The 6,686-nt window shown below is 33.3% G+C and overlaps 1 pseudogene; it reads right to left on the reverse strand.

The window, feature by feature from the left end:
* Window positions 1-2,383: 2,383 nt before the first annotated feature.
* LOC119533064 lies at window positions 2,384-5,681 on the reverse strand (annotated as a pseudogene).
* Between the last annotated feature and the right edge of the window lie 1,005 nt (window positions 5,682-6,686).

Consider the following 6,686-nt stretch of genomic DNA (forward strand, 5'->3'; position numbering starts at 1 on the left):
GTATCCCACATTTCGACTTACATCTATCATTGGATAGGATAAAATAATACTTAATTGACATAATATACATAATGAAAGCTGATAGGGACATAAAAATTGTGACTTTGTTTCCTTTCTTTGTAAAAAAGCACTCAAAATAATTTGGTTTATTCATATTTGAATTTGTATTTACTTGGGTCTTATAAAATGGCATTGCAAGTTTTGTCAGAACCTTATATTTTTTCTCTTCTTAATCTTAATTTATGGATTCTTTTAGTATTCATATCTTAAATTAAATATAGGATATTGTTCACAAAAGTTTTGTGTCCAAAACCCTGTTAGTATCTGTAGGGAAATACAAAGAATTATAAAACACAGTCCCTGCTATATATGATGTAATTGGGTGAACACAGATATGACACAGGAATAGGGAAGACTGACAAAATTAAGGTGGTGAAGGATAAAAGTTGAATTCATACTGACACTTAAACTCTTAGGGACTCATGTAGTCCATTCAAATTAATAGTTAAAAATTGATATTCATAAAACACTTTTGATGGCTTAAATTTAACTATCATGTAATATATAAAATATCTTCTAATACACATAAGATCAATGACTGAGCCACATAAGAAGACCACAATCTCATTTATGTATCAGATAATACCCTGGATCAGAATGAATCAGAATCTGTGTTCTCTGCATCCCAGCAGACTCATCAGTTAAAATTAATTATGACTGGTATCAAAAGAATCTCATCTAATCATTACACCTATGATCAAGAATGTTCAGAAGAATGACATGCATGTGGTACTTTCATAATAAAGAATTGTCTACTTTGGTGAAACTTCCTTCCGGTGATAATTACATTTGAAATTGACACTTTTTCACCCAAAATATCAGAACAAAGCATATTTAATGTACTTTTAAGAAATACTGAAATTAAAATGAAAAATCCAGAGGTTGTGAGCTGAATAAAAATGGAGGAGCAGGGAGGTGGGCCTGAGCCAAAAGAGTTCAGAACAAAGAACCTATATACATCATTATCTCATTATACAAGAAATTGGAATAACTAGTTGGCACACTCAGAGAAGAAAAGAATGAGAGGTAGACATGCTGATTTAAGCAAATTGTTCCAGCAGTATTCATACAGTTAATATGGTTCTGGTGAAGTAAGGCATGTCATGGATAATGTTTAACACAATGATATACACTCTGAGGAATAAAGAGGTCATGATGGCTGATAAAAAACTGCTACCTTAATTTATACTGCATTTGTACTCAGTAGACTTTGCTCATTTACTTTTGCTGTCACAACTTCAGAAATTAACTTTTAGTTAGTTTTTCTAACTAATATAATATAGCTTTATTATATTATATATTATGTTAACTAATATAATAATATAGGTTTATTATTATTTCTCATTCTTGGGTTTGACATTTGATGCTGCATTTTCTGTATTAAGGTTTATCCATGATGGTACTTGTTGCCAATAAGAAACTAATTTTACAACAAATCTCATATTTTTTGGACTGGTTTACTGCCTCTGCATATTAACTGGGGATTTGGGACCTTTCTCTTGTTTGGTAATTGATGTCACAATAGTTTTCACTAAAAATCTTAGTGAATGTTCTTGTTCCTTTCTTCCATAGTATAGGTATCTTTATTTATTTTTTTTCATAAAGACATCAGCTAGTAAAAAGTATGGTACTATTTTTTAATTGCTCTTCTTCATGCAACTTCTCTTCTTAATTAAACTGTATTTGTTACAAACATTTAAGCAGAATGGGATTTGGGCATCATACCTCCCTTCAAATCCTGACTCTGAGATACTTTTCACTGCTTTACAACAGCATAGGCAGGCTTTTATTTTGCTACCCTAAGCAGCACTTTTCTTTGAAAAACAAGTTTTCTGAATATTTCTTTGTATTTAGTTGGTTGTTTAACGCAGTAATTTCTAGAGGCTTAGAATGTGCAGAGTTGTTAACTCCAGGGGATGGAAGGTTTAAAAAGTAGATACTCTAAGATGAAACTCAAATCATTTTAAGATTTCTCTTTAACACATCAAGGTATACCTCAGAACACACATTTCAGTGAGAAAAGATTCAGTCTGTGAAGGAATCCTCTTGATAGCTAAATATTTAAGACAAAAAAGGGAATATTACAACAAATGTAACTTCAATCCATTAAACAAAGTCAACAGAAAATAATAAAACTACTAGATTTATTTGTTTACTAAAGTATCACTGTCTATCACACTTTGAATTAGAAAGTAATCTTAACTCTTCCTTAAGTAGTTGTCATGGCATAGAGATTTTAAAATGTTATTAATAAAGGGAAAAAGCTTGAAAATCTATTATGAACAAAAATAAAGAGAAAATATTGAACATGTGTAATAATGTTCTACAGCAGAAAGTCCACTTCCTCCATGAATGATGTGTTGTTATCTCCTACAAGGGGTGGTGTTTCTTCAGTTAAGACAGCTTTGGTATTGTCAGCAGTAGGGTCATCTTCATCAGTACCCAGAACAATTCTGATCATTCCATATATCCTGTTTACATGTGTCTAGGAAACTTCCAAATGAAAGTCAGAAGATGGAGTGTGGTTCAGTAGTATAAGGTGATCAGAGCCTTCACAGACTTATCATTCTTGTCAGCCTCTGCACTTAGCCTTAAAATTTCAATAATGAAATGGTCAGGTTTTACCTCCAGGTGTTTCTCTGTGGCCCTATAATCCACTGATAAGTTGTTTTAGGGCTTGAGCTTGCATCATTCTTTCCATGTTTTCTCTCCAGAGAGATTAGCTTGTGACAATGCAGCAGGTAGAAATGACAACCATTTGACACTACAAGTTTTCAACTTTTTTCTCTGAGACGTCTTTAATGATTTTGCAGAAATTTTTACTCTCCTCCAGTTCCTTTTCCTCTACTTCATCTTCTAGAACTTTCAAACCTTGTTTTGTGGCAAACACTAAAATTCTCCCATAAAAATCCCTTGAGCTGTTCAACACAGAACTCATTGTTAGACTCAGTCATATAGGTCACTTTATGGATGCTCCACAAATGCTGAGTTTAAAACCTGGTTCTTGTTTTTACCAGTAATGTAATAAATACATTATTTGTTTTCCTTCATCTTGGTGAGGTAGTTCCTGAAAAACCTTCTCATTACCAGAAGCAGACTTGCAATATCTTAACAGCTCTGAGAGATTTTAGGAAATTGAGAGTCTTCATGTATTCCCACTTAATATTTTTAGAGAACTGCTCATAAAACTTGCTGTAGTTCTCTTTATTTTTGCAGTTCAGTAAAGAGATCTAGGCTCTCTTTTACTAAATTATTTATTATAACTTACAAACTTTTGCTTTCTCACAAGATTTCAAGCAAAATATTTATAGGGAGATCATCTGAGTCCACTATACCTCTAGTTGAATGCACTTATTTAAGGATTAGTTCCGCATAATTATCCATGATGAATTCTGTCATACAAAAACTTAATGTTGGTCTTTTTTTTCTGTTTTGAAATTGGTCAATTTTTGAAAAGGGAGCACATCTTGGGAAAGATGAGGGGCCCAAATACCAACTGTCCTTTGACTGAAAATGCTTCATTGCCAAATGGTCTTCACAGTAATTGGTCAAGTACTTATATAATTCTCCGTATTCACCATTGGTCATATCATCAGGATTTCTAGTTCTGAGAAGGTTTTTTTTTTTTGTTCATTTCTTCTTAATCAGTATACTTTTACTTGATCTTCCTCTTCTTCAGGCCACTATACTTATTTTCTTCTCTGTCTTCATCAGAACAAATATCTGCTATTTCTTTTTGCCATAGACTCATTTTACTCTTTTTTCTTCCTCCTCTTTATCTTCCTTATTTTCCTTTTATTTAGCCTCATGATCACTCACTTCTTTGTCACATTCTTTTTCCAAAAAAAGGAATAATTGGATACCCAATAAATTGAGAATGTCTCTTCATAACTTCCTTTTCTCTTTCCCCCATTCCCCACCAGGTACTCAATTTGGTTTTCTAAACATACAAAATAAAATCTTTTACATGACCTGTAGTTTCACCAGTTTCAGTTCTGTGAATGATCTTCCTTCTGAAGACACCCAGGCATTTTGCTCTTCATTATTATGTTTGGTAATCTTGGTTATTTTCTCAGCAACCAAATATGCAGAATAAAAACCAACACCAAACTGGCCGATCATAAAGATGTCTGCACCAGCCTGCAAAGCTTCCATGAATGTCTTGGCCTGAGACTTGTTGATAGTAACAAGGTAATTAATCAAGGTGCCCTTGTCAATCCAAACCCGGTATCCACAATAGGGAGGGTTTGATGTTTTTTTGTTTCAAATGAGCTTAATCATTAGGTCTTTACCAGAATCTAGCTTACCAGAATCTGTCAAGTTTTCATATCTGATTTTGTCAAGAGCATCTGATGTATTTGAAAGAAGCTCCCTCAAAGATCTCTTTGTTCAAGTAGAAAGTATCAATGATCAATGACATCAACTGGGTGATTTCTCCCTGAAAGGCAAATGACTCAACTTCTACCTCCTCTATCAGTTGGTCCTGGGTCTGTGTTTCCTCAGGCAATTTGGCTAAGGGAACACAGTGCAGAAGCACTAGGACACAGAAGAAGTTGGCATCCTATGCATGCACGATATAGATGCAGCTTGCCCAGCATGTGAGGCCTATTACAGAAGTCACCTGAACCTAGCAGAACCTCCCAAACTGCTGTGTTATATGTTTTCCTAAGAGATTGCATGAGAAATTTTCATTGAATTTTAAAATTCAATTCCTTTTTCCAATGAAGTTAAGTATCTTTCTATATATTAAGGGATAATTTCACTCTCTTTTCTGTGAACTATTAATTTATGTGCTTGGTCAGCTTATCTGCTTGGATCTTGGACTTCACTTATGATTATATTTTTATTATAATGAAAGGAACAAATTGGAAGAAGCCAATGGAGAAGACATATAGAGTGAGGTCTAGGAGGTTCTACAACATGTGAAATCAGTAGCCAACAACCTTTTGGGGAAAAGTGTGAGACATACATAGTGAAAGCACTCTTGTTCATATTTAAGAACATTTTATTTATAAGGACAATTAGCTGGTCATAGAAGACATGAATTATATTTACTTTCCTAAGTTTATCAATTCTCCTTTGACTTTACTTTTGGCAATTTTCTGTTTACCATGTAGAATTATTTATCTCTGCATAGCTTTTTCTTTTTCATTTTTGTGTCCTACACTTCAAATTTTGAGTATAGTTAGAAAACCTTATGCATTTTTTTTTGTTTTCTAAATATATAAATCTGCATACCAGTTGGAGTGTTTCCAGCTGTACTATAAAGTCCTAATTTAAAAATATCATTTTTCCTCAAAGGATACCCAGTTGTCCCAATAGCATTTACTTCAAAGGCCATATTTCTCTGATTTGGTATACTATCTGTATTACATGACAAATTCTCTTTTGAAATTGAGTCTTCTAAACATTGTATTCCCTGGCATCAAGAAATCTATTATTGCACAATAGTTCAATGTGCTAACTATGTGTTAATGGAACTCCTTTTCAGTTTAGCTATTTCTTGGATGTGCACCTGCAGTAGCTAAGGTCTGGCTGCCCTCTCACTCACTTGCTGTCCTCTGACACATCTGGTTCCACATGAGGCCTCTCTCACCACCTAATGTTCACTCACCTTCCATACTAACAGGATAACTGCTCCTAATGCTTTGCAACTAACTTTCTTAATTGTCCTCTGTATCACAATTCTATAGGGTTCCATCTCTAGGCAATATTTTCTATTTGTAACCATAAATTTTTAGAAATCACTATTTACTAAATAATAGGAAGCAACATCCTAATTTTGATAGGAGTTATTTGGCTTCAAGCCAATATTCTTAAACAAACTTAGTGTTGGAAACAATTGTCTTTCCAAGACTAGAAACTTAGAAGAGATAGACTATTTTCCTAGCACCTTTGTTATTTTCTTAGATGGACTTACTCCATTATATCTTAGGTTTAGCTGATAGTATTCAACCTTAAAGATGAGTTCCAAGAGTGATGACAACCGGAGAATCACAAACCACTTCCAGAAAAAGAATTATCTGCCTATTAATAGTAATATTTGATCTAAAATTAATTTTAAGCTAGATTAAATACAACAGCTAACTCATAGATATCCCAGATTTCCATGAAGAAGTCAATAATAATTGAGCATGCATTTTACAGGTAATATGTTCTTTGTTATCAGGATATTTATTAGAATAGTTACAAAGTCTGGTTCATGACAGAATGGACACTATTTTAGAAGAATAAAAAAACATGTTTAGCAAATAAGATGGGAGCTCAGTTATAATTGAATCAGTGTCCATACAAAGTGTTTGCAACAGATAACAGAAAAATTAAATTTGTGTCCATTTTTGATGGCCTCAAGAGATATTGCACAGCACCATATTCATGTCTAAAAAATAAAAAGTACTGAGAACTCTATTCCATGAAAAGGCTGAAGAGAAAGAGTATCTGGGTAGAGTGAGTTGTATCTGGGAAAAATAAATAAATTGTAGGGTGCCAAAAAGATGGTTTTAATTAGAAATTTAAGTGTATCAGGTGGAAGATCATGGGATAGGGATGACTACTTTTTATTTAAAGAACAATCCATGTTCAGAGAGAAGAGAATATTTTAAAGGAAGGTTGAATATATTTGGTTG

This window comes from Choloepus didactylus, chromosome 4 (genome assembly GCF_015220235.1).
Source record: "Choloepus didactylus isolate mChoDid1 chromosome 4, mChoDid1.pri, whole genome shotgun sequence".
Lineage (NCBI taxonomy): Eukaryota > Metazoa > Chordata > Mammalia > Pilosa > Megalonychidae > Choloepus > Choloepus didactylus.